The sequence below is a fragment of the Talpa occidentalis genome, unplaced genomic scaffold (genome assembly GCF_014898055.3).
Source record: "Talpa occidentalis isolate TD23 unplaced genomic scaffold, MPIMG_talOcc4v2.1 talOcc4.6, whole genome shotgun sequence".
Lineage (NCBI taxonomy): Eukaryota > Metazoa > Chordata > Mammalia > Eulipotyphla > Talpidae > Talpa > Talpa occidentalis.
In genome coordinates, this window is record NW_023604972.1 from 39,924,949 (window position 1) to 39,941,913 (window position 16,965).

General features: G+C 41.3%; 1 pseudogene; it reads right to left on the reverse strand.

Moving 5' to 3' along the window:
• Positions 1-2,974: 2,974 nt before the first annotated feature.
• On the reverse strand, positions 2,975-15,760 carry LOC119260314 (UDP-glucuronosyltransferase 2B31-like; annotated as a pseudogene).
• Positions 15,761-16,965: the final 1,205 nt, after the last annotated feature.

Consider the following 16,965-nt stretch of genomic DNA (forward strand, 5'->3'; position numbering starts at 1 on the left):
TCACTTTCTTCCTCAGTTCATTGATTATATTCTTATCTCATTCTGCACTTTTTCTTAACTCTTAAATTATTTTCATTATGGTTTTTTTGAATTCTTTGTCTGGAGGGGGAGATATTTTTCTGTGTTCTGTTATTGGGTTCTGGAGGTTGACTTTCTTTCTGTGGCGTATTGTTCCCAGAAGAGCCTGCTTGATCATTTGTAATTTTCTTTCTTCCCATTGTTAGCCTTTGACTTTGTCCTGTTCATAGTGCCTCTGTACTGCAGTGCTGGTGGGCATTACTTCTGACTTCTCTTACTCAGGCACTGACTTCTCTTACCTGCCTAGTGTCGCATATGCTGTGGCTGCATACACATCCAGACACTCTTCAATTTTGGTAGGTGTTATCCTGAGCTGTGCTTTATACCAGAATCCTTGCTTTTCCAGCCCCACTATGTAGAAGGGGATCTGATGTCTCAGCCTGTGGTAATCCAGTGTCTCTTGTGGAGTATTGCACCTCCAGACACATGCTGAGGCCATGTCCACAGGGAGGTGCCTGCAGTCTGGGTGGAATGTATTTCTCTGTTGAATGTATTTCTCTGGCCCATTTAGGTGTGTCTTAGGAAAATACCAGGATCAAAAGAGAATAAGGAGAGAAAGATGGGATGAGAGGAAAGAGGAGGATGATACAGAAATGTAGAAGGGAAAAAGGTGAAAGAAAGAAGGGATTAGATGGGGGAGGAGGAAAGTGGAGGAGGAGGGAATGTAGCAGAAAGAAAAGAGAAAGTGATGGTAATGTTGAATGAGAGAAAGAAGTAAGATAGAAGAATCAGAATACAGAAATAATAGAGAGGGAAATGAATACTAGACCAGCAACAGAATGATAAACAAAAACACACACAAACAGATGGGGGAGAATTGCTTCTCAGGACTCTGATGGTTCTCAGTGGGGTAGTTGTTGCTCTTTTAGTCTTGTCTCCTGGGGACCACTGTGGGGCCGAGTAATGCAGTCTTCCCAGGGAGGATAGATAAAAAAACAAGCACAAAAGGGCATGGAATGAGCTGTAGCTGTTTGTGTGGGAGGATCGGCAGAACTTATGGGCCCATGAGGTGTTGGGTGGGTGATGGTACTCCTACAACCTCCCTCATGTGAAGGTTTTGAGTACCAAGCACCCCCAATGTCAGGACCAGCCCTATTTGGCACCCCTGATATTCTTCCTGCTTAAGTGCAACAGAGTGGTTAAATGATTCCACCGGTCTCTAGGAGGGAGGAGAGGTAGGCACCATAATAAAGGGGCCTGATCCCAGCACTGCATGTTTGTGGAGAGACCCTGCTTGTCCACCTTTCATTGTCTGGACCCCTCAGATGTCTCAGGATTCTCCTGGCTTCTTGTCTTCAAGCTGTTCCTCCCTTACTTCTAGATGTAGTGGGCCGACTTTGTGGGTGGGTAAGGGTGAAGGGTTCTGATGATTTTTTGTCTTCCCTTCTCCCGTCTTTCCAAATTCCCTGGACGGTCTGAGAGAATCACAGGTGCTGCCAAGTCTGTCTTACATGTCTGGGTCCTTCCATTATCTTGCCATTATAACTCCCTATCAGATGTTTTCATGGGGACTTTGATCCCAGTGTCCCTTCACCGCCATGTTGATGACATCCTAACACTGAAACCTTCATGGTGATTTCCACACGTCATGCCTGCCTGGACATCCCTTTAAGAATCCATTGTATTCCATGCACTATTTGGAGATCCAATAATCAAACTCAATTCTATAATATTTACTGAAGGTAAGATCAAGTTACACAGGCTAAAGGTTCAGTACTACAAATTTGCCCCACACAACAACATCAAGTTTCTCATGACCTCCTAAAAACAGACCCTGTAGTCACATGCTCAGTTGTTTGCTGTGTTTCTGACTGAATGGTTATAAATCAGAGCTTTCCAAGATTCCATCCTAAAGTTCAGTAAATTTGCTAAAACTTCTTTTGGTTTCCATTTGCATGGAATTTTTTCTGTCACTTTACAGTCTGCCTGTGTGTCCTTATATCTGATGAGAGTTCTTTAGGTAACATATAGATGGGTCATATTTTTTAAAATAATTTCAGCCAATCGATGTCTTTTGATTTGAGAATTTAGTCGATTTTTATTTTAAGCAAGTATTAGTAAGCAGATACACTTTCCATTTTTCATTTGATTTGAGTGTTTTAGAATTGTTTCTTTCTTTCTTTTTCCTTTCTCTCTTTTTTAAAGATTTATTTATTTATTTATGCAAGAACTGGGGTACAGGCCAGATGCATGGAAGTGTGAGAGGATTCACCAGAGACAGAGCGGGGAACAGAACAGGCAGACTGACTGAAATACACTGCTGAGGGGTGCAGCAGGTGAGACAGGAGAGGTCTGCTGCGCCAGGTGGGACCCTTGCCTGGCGGCTCGGATGGAAACGGCTCTGCAGAGGCTGTGGACAGCTTCATGTGCTGCGCTCAACTGCCTACACCACTACGGGAGGCCCTTTCCTTTTCTCTTTGGTTGTGGTTTTCTTGTCCTTTCATCTGGAACATATTCCTCTACTCCTTCATTTTTCTTAATTCTCTGAGTTGGTTTCTATGCATTAGATGAAATAACCACCTTTTACTGTCTTGTAGGAGTGGCCTCATATGGGGTACAACCTTAGCTAGGTTGTCTCTCAAATTTTTGTGATTATCAAAATAGTTTATTTTATTTTTAGGGTTCCTAGAAATAGCGAGTTTGTGCCAAGATATACCAATGTCTCCAAGGAGAAGAATTCAGCTGGCACCTAAAATTTGTTTTAGGTGGAAATCATACACTGGAAATCAGACACTCAAGGAAAGATTTCTAAAAATGCAACTAATACTCTTTCATGGGATAACTGGGTGATGGGTGTTCCTCTAAGCTCCATTTGTTTTCAACCTAGTGTGACAATTTAAAATGTTGTTTTATTGTACAATATGTAAGATTCTTCAGCCTTAGGACTCAGAAATGACTATTCCCTTTTGTCCTTTTCTGTTCTGACAGTCTTCTGGCAACAGAACAGGAAACATTTTGCTGTGATATACACAGCAGTTGCCACACAGGCCAGCAGGAGCCCGATCATATCCAAGGAATGGTACTGGACCCAGGTGAGGTGATGGGAGGCTGGCCACACGTGCTTGGCTCCCTTATTATGCACAACAAACTCGATTCAGAAGACCACTCGATCCAGAGACTTCACAGCTGATCGTGTTGTATCCTTGATAATTTCATGATATTTTCTTCATATCTAGGGAGAAACAAAATTTATAGATATTGGAAGGGAGCTAACTTACCTAAGCATATCATTTTCTGAACGTTTTATACAAGGTCATAAATATGTTTCAAAATAAATGCCATAGATTTGGATATGAAGATAAAATATAAGGTGGGATGTTAAGACTTTTCTATCAGATGAAATGTTATGATATATCAATATAGGGTAATACTTATAGTAGTAATGAAAACTGAATTGGTGGGCACCATAAGAGGCACTACAATATCTACCACATTATTTTCCTATAGGGCATGAAAAATGTTAAATATTTATTTTTTTGATACAATATCTTTTATGTTTTCAAGGACACACCCAGAGTATGAAAATGAACTCACCAGGTTTGAGATTAAGTGTTTATAAATCATACATCGCTTTATATACCTGTGTCTACAGTATAATAATAAATACAATGAATAATTCTTTATGCCCAACAGAAAGAAGACATCCAAATTCATAACTTATCAAAATATTGAAATACACATTTTTCAAAAGAAGATATGTGACTGGCCAACAAGAATTTGAGAAGACACTCAATAATTTGTGTGTAAGGGAGATACAAATCAATACCACAATGCAAGCCCACTTTCCCACCACTAGGGTGACTAAAATTAAAAAGACAAGTGATAGCAATCAATGATAACAATGTGCAGAACTCTCAAACAAGATGGTGGGAATGTAAAATGATGAACTTCTCTCAACATCGGTTTGGAAATTTCTTATAAAATTACCCCATGCTATATCAATTTGTCAGGCAACCAACCCACACCGGGTAGGTTCATTACTGGTTCTAGCAGCCCTGCTGGTGTCTCCATGCTCTCCGCTTTTAGTCATCACCGTACACTGTCGCACTCTGCCACTCCACTCCCCTGTCCGAGGCACTGCACCACACTGCACTGTGCTGCGACGCCACGCACACCACGCCACGCCACGCATGCCACGCCATTTGGCTGAGTGCGCATGAGCAGTGGGAGGGCAGAAAAGCCTGAAGATTTCCCCCCTACTTCCCCTACAATCCACCCCCTCAGGGTTTTCTGCTATATAGTCTATATACAAGTATATACAAGTTTCCTTTAACAAACATAAGCACTGCAGCCATGGCCTACAAAAGCAAACAGTATATACATCACAACATAACTAAGTTCAATTCTCCTAGGGGTGGAAAAATAAAGAAGTTATTGGTACCAGCAATGGGAGATCCCTCCCATCTGGCAATATACATGCCAATTTTGTGTCTGAAGATAATATTGTAGCTGGCATCAGTGGCCTTCCAAGTCGTGAGTACCACACTCGCTTTGCCAGTGAAGAGGCATCAATGGGCTCTACGTGTAGCAAGAGTGGAGAGCTCATTATAGGCCACAGAGTCATGACAAATGTACCCTTTAGGATCACCCGCTGATCTGCCACCCCAGGGTGGGTAACACGCACCCGTGGCGGCCACTGTGCAGTCACCTATGGCGTTATTTGTAAATTGGCCTCCAGGCCACGACCCCAAGGGGCTATCAGAGCCACCCAGTGCATGTGAGGAGTCTTCACAGTTCAGGGCTAGTCCCAGTCCACAGTATGCCCTGGGTCCACTCCGGTTGGGGCTGGCAATAAAATGTTGCCCTGCTGTCCAAATCCGGGCTTTAACAAAATACCTGAAGTTTGTATCTGCAATTGAATGGGAGCAGTGGCACGATGCAGCAATGCCTCCACTGGAGCCAGGCCGCCTTTCCTGCTCCTCTCATTTAGTGTTCGTAGTACATCCCACAGACCTTGGCTCCACCCGGCCAGCATTGGAGTGGGGGCAGTGACTCTCAGTCCTTGCTTTAGCAGTCCGTTATAACTTGTTCTATGATCCCTGCCGCTTTGGGATTATAAGGAGTGTGAAACTTCCATTCAACACCCATGTTCTTGGCCCACTGCTGCACCCAGGCTCCTGTAAAATGAGTCCCTTGGTCACTCTCCACTGCCAGCGGACGTCCATATGCAGCACATAGACGTGCCAGTGCTGTCAAAACTGCCTTTTGGTCTGCATGTGGAGCAAGGTAAGCTGCCAATAACCCAGTAGCAGTGTCCACACAGGTGACTGCATAGTGTTGTCCATTGGAGCAAGGTAGTGGTCCAATGATATCAACCTGCCAGCGTGTCAGGTGTACCTGTCCCCGAAACACCTGGCCTGTAGATGCAAAAGGTCTCCGCGGTAAGTCCTGGAACACACTACACATTGTTCACAAACAGTCTGAACCTCCTCTAAAGGTAGACCCCAGGCTGCACAGTGGCCCACATTGTCTTTTGCCCTGCGTGGAGCAAGCATCTGTGCAGCCACTGCACAATATCCCGCCCCAGAGCAGTTTTAAGCCATCGAACCTGGGCTAGGGTATCTGCTTCATCGTTGCCTGGTGAGGCCAATGGGGCATGTCCTGTGACATGATAAACAGTCACCTGCTTCTGATGCCCTAGATCCCATAGATCTTTCTATAGGCCTGGCCCCACAATGGCTGATGCATGACTGTCCAGTCAGGTCCCTGTAGCCCAACTCTCAGTACAAATTACTAGAGGGGAAGGCCCATGGGCCACCACCATCCATACAGCTCCCAGTTCAGCCCATTGGCTGCTCTGTTCTGTCCCAGTTTCAAACCAAATACTGTCTGTTTCTGGGTGTACAGCCACAACTGTCCAAGAGGATGGCTGGCCCCAGCTGGATACCAGGCCTCTGCTGGAATCGGTGCTCATCCCTTCTTGTAGGGACTAGCTTCAGGTTTGGCTTCTACACAGGCTTCTGAAGTTGGTTCCATACTGACATACGTCACCAGACTAAGAACCTCCAGCAACTATGCCCTTAAGGGGCTAGTTGACAGCGTACAGCGCTGTTCTAGGTATGCCCCCCACTTTGGTAAAGTGGGCATTTGAGCAGTACCACTATGGGGCTTTGTCATCCATCCCGTACCCATCTGGCTATTGGGTAAGTGGTTCTCACTAAGACAGGAGCTGTGGCAGTTATACTTGCAGTAGCTAGTAAGGCTGCATATACCACAGCTTGCTGCTTTTCAATTAAGGAATACCTAACCTCAGCCCCCTTCCAGAGTTGGGTCCAGAACCCAATAGGCTGTCATAACCTCTCTGATTTCTGCCAGAGTCCCCACCCGAACCCTTCCTAAGTAACATGCACATCTAGCTCACAGGGTCGGGCTGGGTCAAAAACCAGCAAGGCCTGAGCAGTCTTTATAGTTTGTTTGGACGTGGCAAATGCTGTATTTGCCTCAGCTGACCAATCCCACTTGGCCCCCATACGTATCAACATATACAAGGGTCATAGGCCATGTGAGGTATAAATGCCCTCCGGTAACCCAGCAGGCCCAGAAAGGCTTGCACCTGCTTCACTGTGGTTGGAGTGGGGTAAGCTTGTACTTTATCTGTTACAGCATCAGGAATAACCTTTGTCTTACCTGACCAAACAACCCCCAAGAACTTAACCTTCCCACCGGGCCAAATCTGCTGCCACCAGCCCGTGGCACAGAGTAGGGCTGTGCAGGTATCCCTGTGGGAGCACAGTAAATGTCCACTGCTGGCCTTCCCACATGAAGGCAAACTGGTTTTGACTCTCTGGACCTGTATCTATCGGGAAAAAATATATTTGCCAGATCGGCTACAAAATGACACATGCCTATCTCCTGGCTCAGATGATCCATCAAGTCTGCCACTGAAGGCACTGCAGCATACAAGGGGGGAACTACCTTATTTATCTCACAATAGTCTACTGTCATGTGCCAAGAGCCATCGGGCTTCTTCACTGTCCACACCAGCAAATTGTAGGGGCTGTGGGCAGTACGCACAATGCCTACTTTCTCCAATTCTGATATTACGCCCGTAATTTCCTTGTGGCCATTGGGCAACAGATATTGCTTGGTATTAGTCACTCGCCTAGCAACTGGCAGTTGTATGGGCAGATGCTTAGCATGTCCTCTCACCACTGCTTTTACCACACACACTCTAAGGTGAAACTCTCCGGCTGTGGTCTCTAGCCATAAGCCACGTACGTAGTACATCCACCCCCAGGATGTACTCCGGCATGGGCGATACATATACTTTGTGCTCCTTCGGGGGTAATCACCCAGTCCCCAGAGACAGTCTCACTGATGTCACCTTGACACTCCGGCCTCCATAGCCATCAATATAGCAAGCAGACCCTTGAAATTTTCCTGGATTTCCATAGAGCAGAGTACATTCTGCTCCTGTATCTACCAAAGCCAAAACCCTTTGCACGTTAGTCAGGGACCAGTGGATGGCAAGCTCCACATGTGGCCTCCGATCCTCGCCTGTCCCCCGTGGATGTGTTCCTTGGCCCTCACCCTATTCCAAAGTGATCAGGCCATCGCCTGAGGACAGGGTTGGCAGCAAGTGGTCTTCCAGGTGCAGGGCGCATGCCTGAGGCCTGAAGCTTCCAGGCTTCCCCTTAGCAGCAGTCCTTCTCATGGGCATGAACCTCTGGTCTTCTCGCAGCTGCTTCCATAATTCTAAAAAATATGCATTGGGCTTTGCATGTATTTTAGTGCGATCTACACCTGCTCTCTCTGTCTGTATTTGGTTACGGGTGACTTTAACAGATTCTACGGTGCCAAGAGGCTTCCTTGCCCTCCTTTGCATTCCTTTTGGCTGTTCAACAACTACCCATATTCCTTTCTGAGTTTGAGAGTGCCGGCTCTCAACTTCGCCCAAGCTAGTTATCATTGTTGTGACGTCGTGTATTTGACACCCCACATAGTGTGCTAGAACTGCCATAAAGGATCCAAATGAGGATGAGGGGGCACTCTTTAATACCAAGTCTCTCATCCCTGCTGTGAAATGCTCGTCGTCAGGACCACGCGTATTCACATTAAACATGGCCTGCCGCATCCCCAATTCCCGAAGTACCTGTACCAGCTTGGTGTACGTCTGCCATCTGCTCACTGTCTCTGGCACGTCTCTTGCATCAGCCCATACTTTTCATATGGCAGCAATTATCCACTCCAGGAGGGTGTGGTTGCCCTGGCCATACCGCCGGCTGTTCTGCAGCCTCTGTCTCAAGAATGGGTGTAAAGTCATGGAGGCCAGTCTCTCCATCTTTTGTGCCATGCAAATAATTCCACCTACCCCTAGATCCCACAAACGCAGCAGCCAGGCTGCCAAGGGTTCCCCTGGTTTCTGGCAGAACTCTTTGCCCAAGTCCACCAGTTCCACCTTGGTGTATGGTTGGTAAATTCTGTCATCTGAGGTGGTCCAGCAGCCTCACCTCCTGGGGCCATGGGTCGCTGCCGCTTCATTTTCTGATTCATCATCGGGCGGACCTGAAGCATGAAACCAGCCTTCTCCTTCTCTCCAGAGGAGTCTGGCATCTCTGGAGTCGCATGTTGTTTTACTACTACTGGCTGCAGCTCCGGCAAAGGGCCAGCCTCCCTGTCCATCTCTCCTGAGGAGTCTGGCAACTCCAGAGTTACAGGTTGTTTTGCCACCTCCGGCTGCGACTTGGGCAAAGGGCCAGCCTCCCTCTCCTCCTCCCCTGAGAAGGAGTCTGGCATCTCTGGAATGCTGAGTTGGTTTCCCCGAACTTCTTCCTCCAGAATCCTCAAGCATTGTTGCAGTATCTACATCTCTTCCCACATCTCATCAAGTACTTGCTGGATTCTGGATCACTCTTCCTGCCTACACTCTTGCAGAGCTGTGAGAAACACCCATCCCACTGGCCCTGCGGCCTCGCAGGCACTGTATCTATCCAGGGTCTCTTCGATTTCATATAGGGCCTGTTTCAGCTGCACCAGGGATGCATCTACCTCTGGCCATTCCTGGGGAGGTGCCCACTGGGAGAGGAGGCTGGCCACCAAGAACAATCTGCTCACGGCCAACCACCCAGCAATCCCTCCATCGAGCCATCCTGCTTTGAGCCATCCTGCCGACTATACCAAATGTCACACAACCAACCCACACTGGGTAGGTTTATTACAGGTTCTAGCAGCCCTGTTGGTGTCTTCATGTTCTCTGCTTTTAGTCATCGCCATACTCTGTTGCACTCTGCCACACCACTCTCCGTCCTAGGCACCACACCGCACTGCACTGCGCTGCAAGGCCACGAATGCCACACAGTTTTGCTGAATGTGCATGTGCAGTGGGAGGGCTGAAAAGCCTGAAGCTTTCCCGCCTACTTACCTCACACAATTCAACTCCTAATTTATATTCAAAAGAAATGAAAACATATCACAGAAAAGCATGTACAGCAATGTTCATAATGGCATAACATAAACACAAAATGTTCAGGAATGATAAGTGTGCAAATAAGTGTAGCAAAGCCATACCATAGAACAGTATGATTATTCAAAAAATCAAGGGTACCATGTGGGTGAAACTAAAATATCTGAAGATATGAGAGAGAAACCAGTTGTAATATACAAATCATTTCAAATGATTCTGATTATATGAAAAAGCCACATTAGGGCAATTTATAGGGACAGAAAATAGAATAATGGTTGTGTAAGAAGAGAGGCATGGAAACCAACTTCTAAGTTACATAAGATTTTTTTTAGATGTGTTGAAAATGTTCTATCCTTGAATTATACTGATGGTTTAATAACTGTAATATACTGCATTTACTTGAAATTTATATATAAGCTATTGAATTTTATTATATATAACTTGTACTTATTTATAAAATCTGTTAAAATAATAACAAAAATTATATTTTGGTCAAAAGTAGATTTATACTTTTTTTTTTTTAGATTTGTTTGTTTTGTTTGTTTATTTGTTTATTTATACAAGCACTGGGTACAGTCAGAAGCACGGGAGGGTGAGAGAATTCACCAGAGCCAGAGTGGGGAGCAGAGCAGGCAGAAGGACCGAAGTACACTGCTGAGGGGAGCAGCGGGCGGCAGGAGAGGTCTGCGCGCCATGTGGGACCCTCCTCCGGTGGCTGGGGAGCAGCCGGGGATGGAACCGGCGCTGCAGAGGCTGCGGGCAGCCTCGCAACCCAGCGCTCAACTGCTGCGCCACCGGGGAGGCCCAAAAGTAGATTTATACTTTCTGAAATTTTAGGTGCAAACCTAAAACTCAACCTCAAGTTCTTCATTCATGTTTTCCTGTGGTTTCTATAAAAGTTTACAATCACCTATAGAATTAAGCATTTGCTCTTGCAGAAAATTATTGCATAATTATTAACCCATTCACTCAAGCAGGATCAAAATGAAACTTTGAAATTAACGTCTGATTGAAAATAAAAATGCATTTGATAGGTTATATCATCTTAGTAGTTGCGTTATTATTAAAAAAGAGAAGAAACATTGTTTAATAAAAATGTTTGTAAACATTATTGAGAAAAATTCTGATACTCACCAAGGGTCATTAATAACCATCTTCAGTGCATGGAGCAAATCTGTGCTTGATATTTTTTGTAAGTCCAGTGCAACAGCTGCTCCTTTCACCATCATATGAGTAATGCCCATCATCAGGGGAATGCCCATCATCAGGATGCCATGGTAGATTGCCTCATAGACACCATTGGCTCCAGCATGGGTAATAAAAGCCTTGGTTTTTGGATGACCTATACTGGGTGAATTTCAAGACATAAATTATAACTCTGAGGAAACAAATGAGAGTCAAACAATTTAGGAGACTGAAAGTGGCATAGTTTTCTCCAGAACAGATTATTATTCACCTAAAATTCATTAATAACTTTCTTTTTTTTTAAAGATTTATTGATTTATTTATATAAGCACTGGGTACAGTCAGAAGCACGGGAGGGTGAGAGAATTCACCAGAGCCAGAGCGGGGAACAGAACAGGCAGACTGATGAAATGCACGCTGAGGGGAGCTGCGGGCGTGGCAGGAGAGGTCTGTGTACCATGTGGGACTCTCGCTGGCAGCCGGGGATTGAACTAGCACTGCAGAGGCTGCAGGCAGCTTCGCAGCCCAGCACTCAACCACTGGGCCACCAGGAAAGGCTGCTCATTAATAACTTTCTTATCTCAGGCAAGCATACTTAAGATTATTTTCCCCCAGCTCTATACCTTCTATGGTATTTATCCTTTCTCTCTCTCAGCTCCCTTTTAACTTTAGAGCCTTCACTTAGTTTATTAGTGTCTATCGATTTAAACAAATATAGCTGTTTGCTATTTAAGACAATATTTGTCTTTGTCATTCAGACTTGCCTTACACTACACACAATTCCTTAGAAATCTTCCCATTTTGCCATACATCCCCAGTATTTGATCTTTCCTTATGTCTGATTACTCTGCAATCCTGTGGATCTACCAGTCTTTGTTATCAATCTTGTGTCAGTGGACTTCAGGATGTTTCCCAGGGCTACATTCAGTAAATAATAAGCAATGAATATTGTAGAGCATATAATTTTTTGAGTTAATGGTTTCAAGGCCTTTGGAGAAATGTCCTAGTGTGAATTGGATCATAGGATATTTCCATTTTTGGTTGTAAGATAAAATCAGATTGCTTCCATAATGGCTGCAGCAGTTTACATTCCTACTAAGAGCTCACAGGGCTCCTTTCCTCCACATCCTTTCCACCACTTGTTGCTATACACTTCTCACAGGTATCAGATCATATCTCATTGTGGTTTTAACGTGAATCTCTATTAAAAGTGACAATGAACATTATCTTTATGGATGTTTTATCATTCTGGGTATCTTTCTTGGTGAATTGTTTGTTCAGATATGCCACCCACTTATTAATTAAGGAATTTGTTTTTCTATTGTGAATCAATATATGAGTTTTTAAATATCCTGGAAATGAACTCACTGTAGGTTTTGTAATCTTCAATTTTACTGTGTAAAAGCTTTTTAATTTGATATAATAGCAATTTCTTATTTTTTTATTTTTTCCCTGTTCTAGGGATTTATCCTTCATAACCAACTTTATCACTGATGTCATTAAGCATATAATCAATGTTTTCTGCTACGTACTTTATAGCTTCAGGTTTTTGCTCTCACTACTCTAGTAAAAAAAAAAAAAAACACTATATGGTATTAGCATAGCAAAGGACAAATACATAGATGGACCTAAATCAAATGTGCAGAATTCAATTTGCATACATAGCAATACATAATTTATGATACAGCATACAAAACGGGGAAAAAAGTCTCTCTAATAAATGGCTCTGGAAATATTGAGTACATGTAAATAAATAATGTCGAATCATTCTCTTAGTCTGTGCACCAAAACTAAACTAAAAATGGATTAAAGATCCAGCAATAAGATCTTCAGCAATAAAGCACATAGCTGAAAATACTGCTGATGTGTTCCATAACACACATATAATATATGTTTTTGGAGACTTGTCCCCTGTAACAATAATATAAAAGGAAAAATAAAAAATTAGGATTACCTCAATTCAGAAAGCTTTCTGTTGTGAAAGAAAATGAAAGCATGTTAACAGGATGTTATTGGGTGAAAATACACACCACATGACTTGCAGGAGGTTAAATTCCAAAATATATTTTTAAAAATCCAACAATTAAAATAAAACAAATAGGGCCTCCCCGGTGGCACAGCGGTTGAGCGCTGGGTTGCGAAGCTGCCCGCAGCTTCTGCAGCGCCGGTTCGATCCCCGACTGCTTCCCGGCCACCGGAGGAGGGTCCCACATGGCTCTTAGACCTCTCCTGCTGCCCGCTGCTCCCCTCAGCAGTGTACTTCGGTCCTTCTGCCTGTTCTGCTCCCTGCTCTGGCTCTGGTGAATTCTCTCACCCTCCCGCGCTTCTGACTGTACCCAGTGCTTGTATAAATAATAAATAAATAAATAAATCTTTAAAAAAAAATAAAACAAATAACCCAATTAATAAATGGGCAGCAGATCTGGATAAATAATTCATGAAAAAAGATAGTCAAAAGGATTAAGCATAGATGAGAAGAATATTCATTATCTAAACTTTTAATAAGGAGGTACAGTTTAAAACCACAAAGATATAGCATCTGACGCTTGTGAGGATTGTACTCAAAAAGATCTCCAACAACAAGTGGTGGAGAAGATGAAAATGAGGAAATGAGGAAAATGAGCCCTACTTATTAATAGGAATAAACTGTGCAGCCACAATGGAAAGCAGTCTGGATTTTACTTAAAAAACCAAAAATACGGAAATTCTCTATGACTCAGAAAATCCACATAAAGGTATCTATCTAAAGAATATAAAACCATTAACTCAAAAAAGCATATTGCCTACAGTGGTGATTACAACAGTATTTATAATAGCTAGGACATGGGGTAACCTACCTAGTGATTAAAGATTGGATCAGGAAGAAGTGGTATAGTCACATTACAGAATACTATTCAGCCAGAAGAAAAGAAGTACTGGAATACAAAAAAATGGAAAGAGTTCAAGGGAATTATATGTAGTAAAGCAAGTCATAATGACAAATATAATAACTGGAGATTTAGATAGCACACAATTTGGGAGAGTAAAATAGTGAAAAAACTGGCTGATTTTAATAAAACAAGTGATGTTTTCTGCTATTCACGGGGAGGTAGAGGGAGAAAAATTCAAGTAGATATGCGAGATGGTGGTGGGGGAAAGAAAAGAAATATTATGGCCAAAAAAATCTCCTAGAGAAGTAGTTACACATGAAATAAGGACACCTTGATTCTAGTCATAAGGAATGTGATTAATATATTAAATTAAAAAGTTTATATATTATCTTTCTCCCATATTACTGAAAAATAAATACAAAGAGCTAAATCTTCCTTATATTTTCAATAATAAATGTTCAATAAATTTGTTTCCTTCTGAACTATTATCTCAGAATGGTTGAACTTACTCTAATTTCATTGTTTTTTTTTTTTTTCCCAGGCTCTTACCCAGAAGGTCATTTTGGGGGAGCCATTTATAGAGCCAAGTGTTTGCCCCTAAGGTAGCTGGCTTCTTGCCAACAAATCTCCATAGAACCTGTTAGGGTAAAGAATATATCTTACTCCAATAGTGAAGTTTAAAAGTTATAATGTAAGTTATAACATTATAATTATAATGTTATAATTAAAGACATTTGGAGATCATCAATTCACACATATGCATTAGATGTTAAAACTGAAAAATGTTAAAACGCTGATAGTTACACACACTTTTTTATATTCATGCAAGTATGAATCCAATCATATAGTAAGTACAGTCAGGTACTTTTTTTATCACTAGCTATTAAGCACTGCGTGAAGCCAGGACATTATTTATGTTTTTAACTTTGGAAATTCATTTAGTATAAAAAAAGAAGGCCTATTTTAACTACATAAAATATACTTTTAATATACGAAATCAAAATGTTGTTACTGAAAAAAATTCAAATTGTGATGATGCCAATTTTTTTAAGTGTAAGAGTGTGGTATGTAGGATCATCAATTGTTAAAAATTAATCATTTTTCTTGAACTGCTGTTGAGCATCCTATGCAGAATATGTGCAGAGTTATTTATGACATCCGCAATCAATATTCCCATGAAATTAAAATTGTGCATAAAATAATGTTACAAACACAATAAGCAAAAATGGATGTGATATTGCAAGAGATATTCAGTGCTTAATTTGAGTTTTCTGAGTCTGTAAGGTATTTCATATTTGTCATGGATTACAAGTTTCAAATTACCCTGCAGTTTCAATCTTTCCTGCAATAGTTGTGAGATTGAATGATCATTCTTATTATTATTCATCACTGCACTTCTAAAAGACAAATTTCTCTGACCATATAGTTATGAAAATTACCACAAAGATCCTGGTATAGGTAAGACATAGCTCTACAAATTTAAAACTTGACTTAACCTAGTACTTCACTATAAAGCTCATTCCATGGTTTCTTATTTATTGTTTGGAACCAAAAGTCAAAGTAGAGCACATATATCATATTTTTCACCCTCTCCATGAATGTCATTTTATCACTTAATTCTGACAAAACAACAGGTACATAGGATGGTGGCAGTGGAAGTTTTCCAATATGCTTTTCAAATTGATTTCCAGGTGTGAAACGGAGACTGTACACAAATGGTACTTTAAGCAGCTCTGTGAGCAGCTCACCACAGGGTCCTATGGCATCTGCGAGAACCATGTCAAATCTTGATTCTTGGAGTTTTTTTTTTTATAAGGTTTTCATTCTTGACTACATCTTTACAGAGCTTTTGAACAGCATCAAAAAACTTCCAAAGCATATCTTGCGATTTTGAAAAATGTGTCCAAAAGGAGTCTTTAGGCAACTCATATGAGCAATCTATCACTACTTGCTTGAACACACCTGAAAACTCAGATTTAGAGAGAGATGTAGGGTAAATCTCAAATTTAATGGCAGATGGATTGTTGGGATCAATAAGAATGGAAGTTGAACGTGTCAGAACAACCACTTCGTGACCTCTCTCAACAAGTTCATCCAGGATTGTTTTCATATTCATCCAAGGACTGTATTCTGTAGGCCACACCAGCACCTTTTCACAACTCCCAGAGCTAAAGTAAAAACCCAGCTGGAGCAGCAGAAAAGCTGAAGTCCATTTCACAGACATCCTGGTAAAATGTGGTGCTTCTTTAAAAAAATGGCTTTCCCTTCTCATTTCTCAGGGTTATATCCTGGAGAAATAAGACACAAAGTTAAACTATAACTGCCACCTCTCAAAGTCAATAGATTGTTTTGACAATCAGAACTCTGTGTGGTGTGTGGAGAAAGCAAAGGTAGATGAACTTGCTTGTATACAAACAACATGAACTTGATTGATCTCAGGGTCTGTTTGAAGATTATAAATGCTATTACCAGTTAAGAGTTAATAATCTTACAAATGTAAGTCACTTATCTTACATGATATATTCTAGAAGAGTGTCAGGAAGAGTGGACAATGAGAGATGACCATGTTTATCACCTGCTGACAGATAAATTAAAGAGAAAACTCTTCTGCTGCTGAGTCCTAATGACTTGGAATCCTTGTTTAAGAGATTGTTTTGTTTGGTTTTATAAATGCTTTTCTTAACATTTAATTCACATTCTATTCACTTGCTGAATTCAAAATGTAGAATTCAGTCTTTCATAGTATTTTCATAGAATTTTGCAGCTTCTATGATATTAAATTCAGAGATTTTTATTATCCCCTAAAGGAGCATTTACACTTTAACTGTATCTTGCTAAGTTCTGTCTTTTTCTTGTTCTAGTCAGTAATAAATCTAGTTTTGTCTCTATAGATTTGCTTTATCTGAACAATTTCTGTGAAAGGAATCATGTAATTTACATTCTTTTGACTTGTGAACCTATTCCCCTAGATCATATACAATGTTGTAACCTAGTGTAACCTGAACAATAAATAAATAAGTAAACAAATAAATAAATAGATGTCAATGGATTTCACAAGAGTATTATACTTTATTTAGTTCTTCTAAGATAGTTGCTTTCACACTGGTATTTAGTCATCAATATATATTTATAAAGAGGATATATAATGTAGTATAGGATTATTATAAATAAAATAATTGTGTGTTAAAAATGAAATAATGAATAATTATAAATTAAACAATTACAATGGTATAATCTTTTATTTATTTAAATTAATTTATTAGTCTTTATTATTAAGCTGTAATACTGCTTTATTTATCCTAGATAGAAGTCCCTTAATGTTTTCTATTTGTGGATTTTCTTCACTTGTTTGATAGTACCTTTTTCAGGTACAAAAATTTTTAATTTTGATGAATTCCATCTTATCTATTTCTCTCTTTTAGTGTGCTT